Genomic DNA, 16,981 nt, shown 5'->3' on the forward strand with positions numbered 1-16,981 from the left:
GGTTAGATTCCTGAGGCTTTCGGGCGGCATTTGTGTACTTGGTTAGAAAATTAATTTAGCCGTTTGGGGTTTGACTGGGTCAGGATGACCTCTTCCGAGGGAACGGGTGAATTCGTTAGCATCGTTTAGAGTCAGTTTGCATCTTTGGTTTGTATTCAGATGGCATCAAATGAGTCTCGGGATTTCAGGGTGTCAAAAACCAGAAAATCTAATTTCAGCTGTTGTTGGTGTTCTCCTTCGCGATCGAGTGGAGAGGTCCCACGATCGCGAGGAGGCACATGTTTAAAGTGGGTCAGTCGTGGTTCTTCGCGATCGCGGGCCATGGTCTCGTGATTACGATGGGTCTTCGGGTTGGGTTTTCTTTTAGCCTTCGCGATCGCATGGTCTCAGACCGCGATCGCGATGAAGGCACTGTAGCAACTGAAGATAAATTCCTAGAATTCGAGGGTTCATTCCATTTCCAATTTTTATGTTTTTGAGTTTGTTCTGGAGAGTTTTCAAGAGGCTTATACAAATCTAAGCTTTGGAGTAAGTTCCAAATACCAATTTCATGATTTCCCTTACTTCGTTTCATCATTTAATGGTTATAATCACATGTTGGGTTGAGGAATAGAAATTTATAAACCCTAGGTTGAAATTGGGGTTTTTGGGGGTATTTAATGAAATTGTGGTTAGAATTTATGAAATTAAGGACAATGACTATTTAGATTATGGGTAATGTAATTTCACCCTCAATTTCTAGTTTTGCCCTTGAGGCTCGTTAGGGGTATTTTGGGGTTAACTTTTGCACCAGTTCCTTTTGAGAATAGTTGAACATTTTGTGATCGATTACTTACTTAGAATTTGGTAATTGTTAAACTTTGATCGTTCTGAGGCGCTTCAGAAAGGGAAAGCCCAAGTTTGATGGTTCGAGGCTCGTGCTCGGCATTGAGGTAGGTTATGGCTTACTCTAGTTAGACTTTGATTAGCGACTAGTATATAGCTGCATGGTATTGACGGGAAAAGCATGATAGGTCTTCAGACATGATGTTGGGATGAATTTTCAATTAGGCTGGTATGATTTCTGATTGTGTGGTCTTGTCGCCGTTATTTACGCATTTTTGACATGTGGTGTATTTGATTACGTGATTGGAGTTGTGGGATGTGATAGAATCACTGTAGTGATTGGAACTCGATATTGATCTATTTCTATGAGTGTTGTTGGTTTATGCAAGACTTGATATGACTTATGGTGTTTTGGTGATTCCATAGCATATTCATTGATTTCATGGACTTCTCACATTTATACACCTCAAGCATTCATTTGAACCTATATATTTGAATTGGGTTGCGCGCCACAACATATGTGTGTGTGTGTGTGTGTGTATATATATATGTATATTGGATTGGGTTGCACGCCGCAACAAGGGATAGGGTTGCACTCCCCAACAAGATATATGGACCTCGCGAGTCCCCCATGGGTCATGACTATTGAGACGTCGAGATTTTGTCCGTAGCATGTGTATAAATGTTTGAGTATTGCCATTGCATTGCGTGACATCCATCTCCTTACATTGCACGTATTATCATCCATTCTACATTGATCTACTGAGAGTTGGTTGTGGTTGTGTTGTGAATGCCTTGAGAGTTATTGAGACTTGACAAACTTGTGGTTTAGAAGTGTCACGACCCAACCCCGTGGGCCGTGACTAGTGCCCGAGCTGGACACTCGTATGTACCTGTTAACTATAATCATCCACAACTAGCATAATACAGACTTATCAATACCAAGGCAAGACGTCGTCTCAAAACTGTCGCATTATTTAGACGTATCACAACAACCTGTCTCCTGGGGAGGTACAACTTTCAACAGACATTATAGTACATAAGCCGACAAGACTTTCATAATATATAAGGGAACATCCCCGCTATAAACGAGCCGACAAGGCTATCATAACGCATTACTTCTCAAAACATATATATATATATATATATATATATATATATATATATATATATATATATATATATATATATATATATATATATATATATATATATATATATATATGTCTACGCAAGCCGACAAGGCTGCCACTACGAATGGAAACGTCCCAAAACATAAGCCATATAGACACAACTGAACAACATCGATACACAACCCACACATATGTCTACAGACCTCTAATAGTAACAACAGTATCATATGACGGGACAGGGCCCCGCCGTACCCTTGGATAAAATACATATACACCACAAGAGATTTTGTACCAAAATCTAGGCTCCGGAATAAGGGAGCTCTCCAAGATAGCTGAATAGGACTCCTAAGCTGGCGGGTTACCAACGTGAGCATCTGTACCTGCGGGCATGAAGGCAGCCCCCTGAAGAAAGGGGATCAGTACAGAATATATACTGAGCATGTAAAGCATAAATACAATAACCAGGATCATACTGAAGTGAGGAGTACATAAAACCAGTACAATAACCAGAAAACCAGAAGTCTTACCTTTGAATCATAAATCATGGTGTCAATATCAGACTTAACTCGTTATGAAACTTAATGTCACCATTAGAGAATCATCCTGTTCATATGCATATGTATAATGCGTCCCGGCCCTCTAGTAAGGGACTCGGTAAATAAAATCATATCATCATCATGTATATATATAACGTGTCCCGGCACTCTAGTGAGGGACTCAGTGAATAAGATCATCATGTGCCATCCTGGCCGCCATCCCCATATCATCATATCATCATATCATCATATCATCATATATATATATATATATAACGTGTCCTGGCCCTCTAGTGAGGGACTCGGTGAATAATGCAGTGGATCTGTGCACGAAAACATGTCCTGGCCCGGGACTCAGTGAAAGATGTATTGAGGCATGCACGAGCAGAGTAGTGAGAAACCATATGCAAATTAAATCATATATGAGACTCAATAGAATAATCAAAATGAATCATCATTTGAAAACCAAGACAATAGTCATATCAAATACCTTTCGAATGTCGCTGTGGATTATATAAAAATAGAACCTCAAGGATTATATACACGTATCAAGACATAATAAAATAGTTTCTGGAAATCAAGAACATTAGCCATCCTAGTGGCTCTTTGAATATCATTATGAACTATATTAAATAACGTCTCAGGGATCATAGACAGCTATCAAATCAATACGAGACAGCTTATGAAAGTTAAGGACATTAGTCATTATAGATCCTTTAGGAATAGAGACTTATACATACGATTATACTATACAACATATAGAAAGTTCGAGGGCAGTGGCTTAACTACTTTAAAAGCTCTAACATCAAGAAGTGAATAAGAATCATGAATCATATTCGGAACTTATGAATGGAATTACCCCAAAGCTCATGTCATTCATCACTTACGTCTAGGACATGCCAAAAGAAAGAAGGGACAGCTTTACATACCTCACGTCGTTCAAGAGCTCAGTCCATCCAAGAACTTCCATAATTAATATGATAAACCTATAATCGTAAGAATACGCATGTGACTTAAGAAGGCTTTCGTATATCATATATATTAATTGATGACTTAATTCTAAAACGAAACGGGTAGCATCTCCTCTGTATCATTAGCATCTCCCAACTTGGTATATCAGCCCAACAACAAATAAATCCCAAAAACACAGCATGCATGTCCATAACAACTTCATAATACTCTATAACGAGCGACAAACTCGAATTACAATCCATATACTCCATGGCACCTTTTCGTATGTTTTCTTCTTAACCTTAAAAATATTCTCAATATGATAAGGGCATCATTTACCACAAATCTCGGATTTATATCATATATTTACAACAAGAAAAACAGCCCACAACTCCAACTATATCAATTGACAATTCTATTCGTAAGTTCGCGTTTATTTCATCAATTCCTATATCGATACTTGTATACACTTCTTTATTTTCGTATATACATAGTATAACAACAAGCAGGATAACAATAGCTACAGAAAATTTCACGATATTCCAGCTCACTAAATAATTTATAATAACCAACAAACAGTCCATATGATAACAATAACCATTTATCCGATTTCCCGCAATTAATTTTGTAGTTCTCGTCTCACAATTTAACTATGACCTGGACGAATTTAAATATATCTAGTAGAGGAGAATTCTTACCTCATATGCCAAGAAATAATCTCCTTCCACCTTACTTCACTTAGAAGAAAGCCTGGATCCAACAACACGACAAACGGAACAACGAGATGAAAGCGGAGAACAAAACCCGTAAGTTAGAACTTCACGTTACTGCCTGTTGATATTCCTCCTTGTAAGAAAGAGCTGATCATGTACGTATACATGTAGTGCATTGATTATTCACATCTTAGTCTTGGTATCAATTTTATCCAATTCAACGCTATTTGAATTCTTAAATGCTATTCTATTTGTACGTATACAATTTGCCATAGTCTTTACTTTAAATGTGCTAACAGATTTGTAAGTATACAATTTGTCATGATATTTACTTTACATGTGTCATGTTAGCACTTCATATGCCATGACTCATTCTAGTTGTTGTCCTTTAGTTCAATACGTGGCAAACTCATTTAAATGGAAAACAATTGCTGTCCATGCAATATACATCCAACAGCCTTAATTAATGCAACAATTAATCTGTACTCTTCCACTTTATTCTATTATTTAATCAATTACCCACATAATTAATTTCTTGATCTCAATTCACTTAAATGGTGATTATTTTTAACATACTTTATATACTCATTACCATGACCGTGTAATATAACACTAGTCCATAACCTCATTTTCCACACATAAAATATTATTTTCAATCATTGTCGTCACATTTTTGTCTTAAATAATTTTGAGAATTCATCCCATGTATACACCAAGTTCTTTTATTTTCATGCTTGAAATGACCAAATCCTTCGGGTTCGAATAAATTTTCTCATTTTTGGCGGTTCAATTTCTTAGTCTAAAAATACGGGGTATTATAGCTTGGACCGTATTTCACTCAAATAAACGTTGAACCTTAATGAAAATTATTTTATCCAATTCACTTGACTTCTAATCCTTTCTATACATCTGTACCTTCACTCTAACCACCTATGAGCTTGAGGGATAACCGTGCTTCCGTTACTAATGTCATTTAACTCGCACGCTTCCCAACGCACGAAAATACGGGATGTAACAAGAATCTTCACCTTAGGCTATGATTTGGTTGTGTGATATTTTGTAACTCTGAGTGATTATTATGTGCCTATCTGTTTAACTTCTTAATTATGTGCCTTATATGCGTTGACTAATGTTAGTCGGCCTATGATGCTTACTAGTACGTTGTGTACTGATACTACCTTGCTGTACTTTTCCTGAGTGTCGAGTTTTAACCCAGATCATCTTTGAGACCCCATTTCTAACCTTGAGGCTATTTGTTGCCACGATTCCGAGTGTGTGCTACTACCTTCCTGCAGCCTTGGAGTTTATCCTATCCGTCTATTATTCTTCAATTAGACAGTGTTATTTGTATTTCAGACATATGTATTTACTCTTAGACATCATTTGGTTAGTTGTTCTTGTACGGTGACTTTAGTTTCTGGGGATTTTATTATGAGTTAGTATCTTCCACACATTATCATTCATGCTATGACTTAAACTTATTATGATTGATCTTGTTATTTATGTTGATTCATAATTTGGATAAGAAATGAATTAAGGGGATGATTTGCCCACCAGGGGGATTAGTGTGGGTGCCATCACAACTGTAATTTGGGTCATGACATTTATACGACTGAAGGGATTATGCTCATGCCCGACCTATATCACTTGAGAGAGTATCTTTGTGCCCGGCCTATACGGCTGGAGAGAGTATCCTTATGCCCCGCTTATATAGCCAGAGTGAGTTTTCTTACACTCAGCCTTACGGTTGGAGAGACATATCAAGCCCCATATATGGCCGTCTAGCTATACTGTTATCTTATATTATTGATATAAGAGATGAGTCAGAGCATGTAAGTATATTTACAGAGTATCCTTGATTCTCAGATGTGTGTGTATATCATACAGTTTTAGCTGTTATTCAGTTTCCTTACATACTCGGTACATTATTTCATACCGATGTCCCTTTTAACGGGAAGATGGGGAGGGGGAAGCATTTCATGCCTGCAGGTTCTGACAGACAAGCAGATAGGCCTCTACAGTTGCTAGAGCCGAGTATCAGCTTGATTAGTAAGCTCCATGCCATCCGGAGTTACCAGGTCAAGATTTAGAGTGTCCTTCTGTGTATATATAGACTTGATGGGTAGGCCGGCCCGACCACAATACAATTCTGTTATCTTTAGAAGCTTATAGATGAGTCCTGTACATCTTGTATGTCAGTGTAGCGGCCTTGCCGGCCCTTTTGTATGTTCATTTTGGTATTAATGTTTATCGGACCGATATTATTTATAGCTGATTCAGAGTACGGCCTTGTAGGCATAGATTTGTATTGTCTGCTTGCAAGTAGGCCTTGTCGGCCAAAGTTGAGGGTTATCTCCAGATTTTATAGTTACAGAGTGGTATGCTCGGGGTCAAGTAAGTCATCGGGTGCCGGCCACGCCTCCCCAAGTTTGGGGCGTGACAAACTTGGTATCAGAGTAGGTCTGTCCTAGGGAGTCTACAAGCCCTGTCTAGTATAGTCTTATTTATAGATGTGTTGTGCACCTTATTATATAAACAGAGGGCTATAGGGCATTTAGGATTTGGTTAGCCTTCTTTCAGATCTAAATCATGCTGTAGAGTTGAGTCATAGTAAGTTTGAGTTATATTGACAATTGTATACAGAGATGCCAGTGTCTTGAAAGACTACGGCTAATCAGAGGGGTAATGCAACAGTAGGTGCGGGGACCAGCAGGGTACCCCCAGTTGATATGGCCCAGTCTGGGGCCTAGGGTGAGACACCCGTACCTCCATCCTGGACTCCTTCCCCACCAAAGGAGCTTTAGAGAGAGACAACACCTCAAATTCCCTTCCTGCACCATTTGATCAGAATATTAGGAGTGCGGTGCAGTTATTGACATAGATAGTGGCTACGCAGGGACAACCTAGAGTACCGGCTAGTGCAGGACCTCCTGAGGGGCCCGGTACTTTGAGGGTTCAAGAGTTCATAGCCTTAGAAACTCCAGAGCGTACCGGGACTTGGCGGGAAGAAGATCAATAGAATTTCATTGATCAGCTCCATCGGATTTTCAGAGTTATGCATGTTTCGGAGACCGAGGCAGTAGAGCTAGCAGCCTTTAGGTTACGAGATATAGCCGTTCTGTGGTATGAGGGATGGGAGAGTTCCAGAGGACCTAAGGCACTTCCAATAGATTGGCCTGAGTTTTCAGAGCCCTTCTTAGATCAATATCTACCGTTGGAGATACGAGAGGCTCGGGTTGATCAGTTCCTAGTCCTTTAGCAGGCTATTTGAGTATTCGTGAGTATTGTCTCTGGTTTGATTCCTTAGCTAGGTGCTCCATATTTGGTTGACTCGATAAGGGCCAGGATTCACTAATTCATAGCGTGACTGCACCCCGATTATGTTGAGGCCTGCAGTACAGATGCATTGAATAATAATATGGACATCTCGCGAATTCAGGCTTCACCCAGAATCTAAAGGATCGTAGACGTTAGCAGCGGGTTATTGAGAGGATAGAGAGGGAGCAACACAAGAGAGTAAGGTCCGCTGGCTAACAAGGAGGTTCTCAGGGTGGCTTCAAGCCACAATATTATGGTAGGCCACCTAGGCCTCCACTACCTCAGTCCTAGGGTTACAAATCCGATCATTATATTCCATCCGGACCCGACAAAAGTTTCTGAGATTCAGGGTCCTAGCAGCAGAGGAGTTCAGGGCGGATGAGGTCCCAACCACAATATTGTGATAACTGCAGTAGGACACACTGGGAGCGGTGTCAGTATGGATCTAATGCTTATTACTCATGCTGCCGTCCGAGACACGTGATGAGAGTGTCCACAGAGAGTACAAGGTGGCATGGCACAACCGATGGGTTTTTTAGTGGGGTCATCATCGTCAATGCGTCCTTGAGGACGCGGGTCACAATCGTCAGCTGGTAGAGGTCGAGGTAGAGTCAGAGCTTTTATTTCAGGCGGTGCTCAGAATCGCATCTATGCCTTGGCTACTCGTCAGGATTTGGAGTCCTCACGAGATGTTGTGACAGGTACATTGACACTCTGTTCATATAATATTTATGCATTTTTAGATCCGGGGTCTAATTTGTCATATATCACACCATTTGTTGCGGGAAAATTTGGTATAGTACCTTAGTCATTAAATGAGCCATTTTCTGTAACTACAACAATTGGTGAGCCTGTTATTGCTATAAGAGTCTATCGAGGTTGTACAGTGGTAGTTTGTAATCGTCAGATCTCAGCAGACTTTATAGAGTTAGAGATGGTTGGTTTCGATGTTATTATGGGTATGGATTAGTTAGCGTTTTGGTATGCTACGAATGTTGGACAAAGATTGTCAAATTCCATTTTCCAGGGGAACCAGTTCTAGAATGAAAAGGTAATGTGGCTACGCTAAAAAGTAGGTTTATTTCCTATCTCAAGGCGAAGAAGATGATAACGAAGGGTTGCATCTATCATACCGTTCGAGTTAGAGATATAGGGCTGCCGACTCTTCAATCTATTCCAGTGGTTAATGAGTTCCCCAGATGAGCTTCCAGGTATCCCGCCAGAGTGGGAGATCGACTTTACTATAGATGCTCTGCCAAATACTCAGTCGATATCAATTCCTCCTTATAGAGTGGCTCCTATCGAGCTAAAAGTGTTGAAGGAGCAGCTAAGATATTTGCTCGAGAAAGGCTTTATTAGGCCTAGTACTTCATCGTGGGGTTCACTAGTATTGTTTGTAAGGAAGAAAGATGGCTCGTTAAGAATGTGTATTGATTGTCGGCAGCCGAACATGGTGATGATAAAGAACAAGTATCGGCTCCCGAGGATCAATGATTTATTTGATTAGATGTAGGGTGCCAAATGCTTCTCGAAGATTAATTTGAGATCTGGCTGTCGTCAGGTTAGAGTTCGGGAGAAAGGCATTTTGAAGACAGCTTTCAGGACCAGATACAGTCATTTTGAGTTTATTGTGATGTCCTTCGGATTGACTAATGCTCTAGCAGTATTCATGGACTTGATGAACATCGTAGTCAGGCCATTCTTGGATATGTACGTGATTGTGTTTATTGATGATATACTATTATATTCACGTTTAGAGGCAGAGTATGCAAATTTTCTCAGAGCAGTACTTTGGGTTTTACAAGATCGTAAATTATACGCAAAGTTCTCTAAATATGAGTTATGGTTGAAGTCTGTGGCATTCCTAGGACACATTGTATCAGATAAGGGCATTGGGCATCAGAGTTGGTACACAGAAGATAGAGGTCGTGAAGACTTGGCCTAGACCCACGACTCTAACGGAGGTTCGTAGCTTCCTGGGATTAGTAGGGTATTAAAGGAGATTCCTTGAGGGTTTCTCTTCCCTTTCAGCTCTTTTGATGATGTAGACACAGAAAAACAGTTAAGTTCCAGTGGACAGACGCTTATGAGCGCAGTTTCCAAGAGTTGAAAGACAGATTGACATCAACACCAGTTATTACACTTCCAGAGGGTTCAGAGGGCTATGCAATTTATTGTGATGCTTCGGGCGTCCGGTTAGGTTATGTTTTAATGTAGCATGGCTTATGCTTCGAGATAGTTAAGGAAGCACAAGAAGAATTATCAGACCCATATGGAGTTAGAAACAGCCATGCATAGACTTAAGATTTGGAGGCACTATTTATACCGTGGGTTACATATATGGTTTGTATCTGAGAGGTCTCGGATGAGTTTCAGGTTGAACTTGGTGAAAACTAAGATTTTTCTTGTTTCTGGTGTGCCACATCTGTGGACTTGGGTTCGCATCTGCGGGCCCGCCTCAGCAGAACTTGGCTCACTTATGCGATGGTATAAGGTGTTAAGTGTGGCCGTATCTGCAGGCAATTCTTCGCAGATGCAAGGTCGCACCTGCAGACTCAAGTTCCCAATTCGAAGCCTTTTCTCGTCATTCACCAAATTGGAAACATAAAGGGTTTTGAGAGGAGATTTTGTGTAGAATTTGAGATTCATCCTTGGGAGTAAGTTCCTTACACACTTTATTTGTTTTAATCATGTTTGTTATGGAATCTATAATGGAAATTATGAGTTTTAGTTGTGGGTTTTGGGGTGATGAACACTAAATTAATTTTTGAACTATATTCTTCCTAAATCAAGTTTTTAGGGGAATTTCCAAGTTTCTAAACAATTGATCAATGGGTAACTTGTCCCTAAGCTTGAATCATTCTATTTCTCAAGGTTTTTGGTTATGGGAAATAGGTTTTTTTTTTAAATTGGGGGTTTTGATGAATTAACGAAATGTATGATAAATTGAGACTAGATTACAATGAATCTTGGTATTTTCACTCCCTAGACTTTGGGTCACCTAATTTTTCGTTAAAATTCCTACTTTGCCCTTGTGGGCCTGGGGTTATTTTTAGAGTCGTTCAAGAAGTAATTCGATATGGGTTTCCTTAGACCCGTGTACTAACATAGAGTACTAATTTGATAGACTCTGACCGTTATAAGGTAATCCAAAAGGGGAAAGCTCAAGAGGAGTAGTTTTCGTGGCACCTGTTCAGCTGTTGATTTAGGTTATGACTTACCTTTGGTTAGACACCGATTAGTGAAGCATATGTAGATGTTAGTTATTGATGGTGAAAGCATGATAGGCCTTCGGGCATGGTTGTGATGTTAAATCCATTGGTTTGGTGTTATTTCTGATATGTGGGCTTTTCGTCATACTTGATGTGATGTGAATTTGACTGTATTTTTCTCTGTCTCTTGATATCTCACTTAACATCTGATAAAATTGGAAAGATAATATTGATGGGTTGAATTGATACATGTTCTATGGCACGTATCTGTTGATTTACTGATATGTGATGTTATTGAGGCTGATTTCATGCATGGTAATGCATTCCATCTTATTACTGATATTGTTACACCCTATTCTTTTATACTTTGAGTTTCATCCTGAGTTAATCGTAGATTGAGAAAGCGAAATATTCGTCGAGGTCATAAGAGATTATACATGATCATCCTATGTATATGAGAGTTTATAATCATGTTTGGTAAGTGTTGGAAAGGTTGGATGTCAAATTAATCGGATAGAATAAGTTTCATCGAAAGTCGACAAGTTTGAGAATGATATAACTCGTACTTTTGGGGTAAGACTAGGGGTGCTTAACATGGTAATAAGATCATTTCATGAGGTATTTTAGTCGTATGATAGTCGTGTGTTAAGTTTTGAAGTCAAGTGAGTTGTAAAATAAATATCGACAAAAGTCGTCACAAGTTACGTTCATAAGTTTACTTAAATTTGGGTCAAATTTCATGAGCTTTTCTCCCAATCTACTTGGAGTTATGGGGTGATTGACCTATCAAATTAAAGGTCTACGAGTCTAGTTTCTAAAGCATTAAACCATTCGTCAATACGACGTCGGAGTAGAGAGATATTCGCGTTTTTGCGAGACTGCGCAGTCAGCCTCACTGGGACCCATTGAGGTGGTGGCCGACCTTTTGATGTTTAAAACTCGTTCCACGGCTCATTTTTCATTATTTCCAGATCCAACTTCGTCCATATACTCACCAAAACCCTCCCTTTCAGTTCATAAGAGTTTAAGAGTGAAACTTGATGATTTGATGCAAGATTAATCTTGGAGATTAGCTTAAGTAAAGATTACCCCTGTTTAGTGTTATATTGAAGTTGAGGGTTGTTGTGAGCTAAATAAAGCTTTGAATTCGAGTTGCGGCTACTACATGAGGTAAGTAAATCATCATCTTTATTGTGCTTATTATTAACTTAATGTTGGTTAAGTTGTTATGATGATAAATTACAAGATAATACTTGGGTTAGCTTGAGATGTTGTTATTCTTGGTGGACTGTTTTGAAAGTTGCTCTTATGAACTTTAAGTGGCTGGAAATTATGGGAGATAAATTGTCTATGGTATTTTAGTATGATTATGTTGGTTTACATGTCAAGCTTCTTGAGGAAATTGCTAACTAGAAAAGGTAATTTCTATAAAGCACTTGGAACTTGTCCATAATGATATTATCTTGTGTTGGGCTGTTTTGGGTAACTTTGAAATTGAGTAGAAAGTTGGGAATCCTTTAAAAAGTATTATCAGTATACTGGCAATATTATTAAGTTCAAGAATGAATGATAATGGGGTTGAAGGGTGCTAAAGGGATTCCAATCCGAGCTTGCCGCTCGTCGTGAGATATTGATGACTTGTTGTTGATATATTGTGCCTTGTTGTTGATGCTGTACTTGTTGGGTTGCTCTGGTTGTTGTTGATATCTGAAGTTGGAGGAAGTCAATGTTATAGGGGAGATGCTGCCCAAATTTATATTGACAAGTTACTAACGTAGAGATTCGACTAAGTCTCTTTACGGTGTTAATCATGAATCTTATTATATTAATGTAGATTGAATTGTATTATGGATTGCTTTTGAAAGCACTGGGGAGACGAGGAGATTCAGGTATGTTAAGGCTATCCCTTTCTTTCATTTTGGCATGATCCTTATGATATGAACGAACAAACATTATATGCATTGCATTAATTTATACATATCCACATTGACCCATGACCAAAAGGCATTATATACGCGTATATTTTATGTACGGGGTATGAGGAAAGGGATAGGCATTATATACGCATCACCACCTGATCAGCTGGTATACGACGACGATGATGATGATGATGCCCAAAGAGGGGACAACATGATATGATATATGGATCAGATTGCACATTTCGCAGCACTAACATCTATGGATCGGGCTATACGTTCCACAACACTAATAGTTATACTATGATATATGTATATGATTTTTGAAAGAAAGCATACATATCATGCATCCTCAGAGGCGCTTTCAGTTATACAGACACTTCCAGATATACAGTCACATAGATACATTCATATATATATATATATATATATATATATATATAAACACTTATGTCTCAGATTCCTTTCATGATTCTTATATATATGCTATTTTCATGCCTTATATACTCGGTACATTATTCGTACTGACTCCCCTTGTTACACCTCAGAATTTCGGGTTGTTGCGGGGTAGGCGGACTAACGAAAGTTATGGTTTTTATGGTGTCCCTACAAGTAAGAAGGGATACTTAATGATTCTAATTAAGATTCCAAAGACACCTAGAGAGGGAGAGGAAAGTTCGTTGGAGGAAGTTAGGGCAGAGAGTGTCCTACCCCGTGTACGAGTGTACCAGCAGGTATTCCTGGTAATTTATAGGACTATAAGTTGAACGGATCAAAACGGTGAAATCTGAACTGAACCAGGAAAAGTCTGCAGGCACCAGTCACGGTCGACGGGCCGTCGATCATGTCAACGGACCGTCGATGTGCGCCGTCCCCGTGTTCCTGCAATCAGACATTTGCAGGCGTGAGTCGATGGGGCCAGTCGACACGTCGACGGGACCGTCAACCCAGCCGTCTAATCGCCTCTCTGGATATTTTTGAGTTCAGCTATAAATAGACGACCCTTGTCCAAAATTTTCAGATTTCATTTTCTCCCTAAGTCTTGAGAGTTCTAGAATATTCCTCACATCATATCATTATATATCCAAGGGAAATCAAGGAGTAAACACCAAGAATTTGTAGAATCAAGTGCAAGGATACTCTCTAGCCCTTCTTTCAGAGGAATGGCTCTTATATGTTTCTGATTTCTTTTCGGTAAATCCCATGAGCTTCTTACATTCCAAAAGATGAATGCTAAAGAGTATTAAAAGTTTCCTACGAGATAGAGATGAGATATGTTCCATGATAATGATACAATGCTATTGTGACGCTAATGATCTTGACATGACTCCATGATGCTATTCATTGTTGATAGTCTCACCTTATAATGCTAGTTCCTTTAAGGTGAGACAAAGCGGTCATGAAGTTCCATAATGTAATTGGAGGTTACCGACCTTACGTCACTCCGATAGAGTTACAGTGTTTACTTGAGTTCTTATGCATGCTTCATGATAAGTATATATATGTATGATTACACCGTGCCTAGATGGCCGGACATGACACTGCTAAGGCGGGCGGCTTATGATAACACCGTGCCTATTTGGCCGGATATGACACCACTAGTGGGCGGCGTGAGATGACTACCCCGGACGCGGGCTAATGATGTTACTAATTCAGACAGATTATATATGTATATGTGATATGCTTGAAAGGTAAAAGTGAGCATGCATGATTCCGCCCCAAGGGGCAAGCAACTACAGTTATCTTTCTTTTTATGCTTTCTATGTTTGCTTTTGATGTTATCGTGTATGCCTTACATACTCAGAACATTGTTCGTACTGACGTCCTTTTATTTTATGGACGCTGTGCTCATGCCCACAGGTAGACAGGGAGACGGTGCAGACGCTTAGGAGCTTCCTCAGCAGATTGCAGGAGCACTCTACTACTCCAGAGTCGCCATTTCTTAGTATATTCGTTTGTGTACACATTGGGGCATGGAGGGGTCCTGTCCCGTCCTTTGATTCCGAACTCCAGTTAGAGGCTCGTAGATACCTATATGTGGGTTGTAGACGTTATGTGATCTCTTCATTGTACCTTGTATATCATTTTTGCAGCCGTGAGGACTTATGTGTACACATATATATTGTTTTAATGATTATGTGTGTACAGATTGGGTATGGTGGTTAGCATGATGAGTGGTGCTCGGTAGTCCGCTCCGGGTACCCGTCATGGCCCACTGGCTGGGTCATGACACCCCTATTGCCTGGGGCTGCGTTTCATGCCCGCAAGTCCCGAGATACAAGTTGGTGATCCATCTATTAGGATGTCAGCTCAGCGGATGAAGTTGATGCACTCCATTTGTTTCGGAGATGCCAGAAGTCAGCATGGTCTTATGTATATACATATGTATGGGTATGACGGGGCCCTGTCCCGACGACGTTATGTTATTATTTCCAGTAGAGGCTTATAGACAGTTATGTACAATCAGATGATGTCCAGACTTAAGGTTTCATATGTTGTCACACAGATAATTATGATAACTTTATCGACTCATGCAGTATGTCCAACGTATTCATATAGATGGGTCTTTCAGATTAAATGATACATGCATGTTTCCTTATGAGTTTATCGAGAATCATATGATGGCCCTATCGGCCCACCTATGTTCATGTTGATGTCACAGATGTATGTTAGATGGTGCTTGACTAGTGCGGTCAGGTGCCCGTCGTGGCCCTCTAGCTTGGGTCGTGACAAATATGACATGACTGTGTTTCTGAAATGATGATAAATGAGAGAGTGTATCCTCCGAGGTCTTTACCGAAGCAGGACGAGTGATCGTGATCCGAGGTCATATACCAGAGCGAGAGAGTGTGTACATGGACTTCACATGTCCCCCAGGGTCATGGCTAATGAGGCATTGCACTTAGCATATGTATATGGTGGAGAAGACTCTGTGTGCCAGCTCCTTGCATAGGGTAGGGCTTGTGTGGTAGCTCATTGTAGTTGTATTGCATTACATTCACATATATTCATATTTTCTTGACTGTTGACTTGGCAGCTTATACTTATCACCTGATCTTATACTTGACATGTTTTATGACCTGTTTTTAACTGCGTACCTGCTCTACTTGTCTATTTTTTCTATTTATATATGTGAACTAATCGTTGTCGGCCTATGATGCCCACAAGTGCGTGTGTTTGTACTCATACTACACTTGTTGTACTTTTTTTGAGTGCAGAGTTTGTTGGTAGTTCGACATCCCGACATCGTGAGTGATCCGAGGCCCTTGACCACTTCTAGGGTAAACTACTTGGCTGATCCGCAGCTGGGAGGCTCCTCTTGCTTACCTGTCTTTTTTTTTATTCTGAGACAGCTTTATCTAGTTTATGAGACTGTATTTCCTTTATCAGACTATGTAGTTATTATTAGTGGCCCTTGCACGATTTCTTACCGTTCTTGGGGTTATGTATTTAGTACTTCCTCACCTTTTACATATGAGTTCAGACTGTTATTTATCTCCGTTACTTCTGCATGATTGAATGTTAACTAAAATGTTTTAGCTTTAAGGGAGGGGTTCGCCCACTAGGGGGGATAGTGTGGATATCTGTACGAGCTACATGTTTGGGTCGTTACTAGTTGGTATGAGAGCCCAAGGTTCACCGATCTTAGGAGTACAAGAGCAATGTCTAGTATAGTCTTGCGGGTCGGTAGGATGAGCTCCGTACTTATCTGTGAGACACTATAGGACATTTAGGAAACTTTCAATTCTTTCACTCCTTTCGTGTACTTTAATCAAATTGGTATCTGTGCGATTCAAATTGGTATCTGACTTTTATTCCTATTCTCTCACAGAAGGTGAGGACACATGCTATAGTTTTTAGAGACGAGGTGCAAGTATTGACAGCCAAAGGCCGATGTCGTGGCCGAGCTAGAGGCCGCATAGAGGCAGAGGCCGTGAGGCAGCACCGACATGGGGTAGAGTACCCGTGGCTAACCAGGCTCGAGCCAAATCATTGTCTCCTAGCCAGAGATAGAGCATGAGCACAAGCCCATGGATGGGGAGGTGTTGGGACCAGCCCAGGCTCAGCCTGAAGTTATTGCTATTCCCATACTGCAGGATGCCATGGTTCGCATCTTTAGCCTTCTTGAGGGGTTGACCTTGACGGGTGGCCTTCCAGCTACCCCAGATGGATCTCAGACTAGATTCTGCCGTCTGCTTTTGCTCCTAGGCCAGTTGCTAGCCCGATTATGACTTATGAAGAGGAGGATCTATTTGAGAGGTTTACCAAAATGAAGCCGTTTGAATTCTATGGTACACATAAGGAGGATGCGTATGAGTTCCTTGTTGATTTTCATGAGAGGCTCCACAAGTTGGGGGTGGTAGAGTTGCACGGCGT

General features: G+C 40.2%; 1 long non-coding RNA gene across 1 annotated transcript; it reads right to left on the reverse strand.

Moving 5' to 3' along the window:
• Positions 1 to 2,064: 2,064 nt before the first annotated feature.
• LOC132642487 (uncharacterized) lies at positions 2,065 to 4,441 on the reverse strand. The gene is made up of 3 exons (XR_009583195.1): positions 4,144 to 4,441; positions 3,424 to 3,480; positions 2,065 to 2,338 (listed from the first exon to the last, which is right to left on the reverse strand). It is a non-coding gene; the product is annotated as an uncharacterized LOC132642487 (long non-coding RNA).
• Between the last annotated feature and the right edge of the window lie 12,540 nt (positions 4,442 to 16,981).

The sequence above is a fragment of the Lycium barbarum genome, chromosome 5, assembly GCF_019175385.1.
Source record: "Lycium barbarum isolate Lr01 chromosome 5, ASM1917538v2, whole genome shotgun sequence".
Lineage (NCBI taxonomy): Eukaryota > Viridiplantae > Streptophyta > Magnoliopsida > Solanales > Solanaceae > Lycium > Lycium barbarum.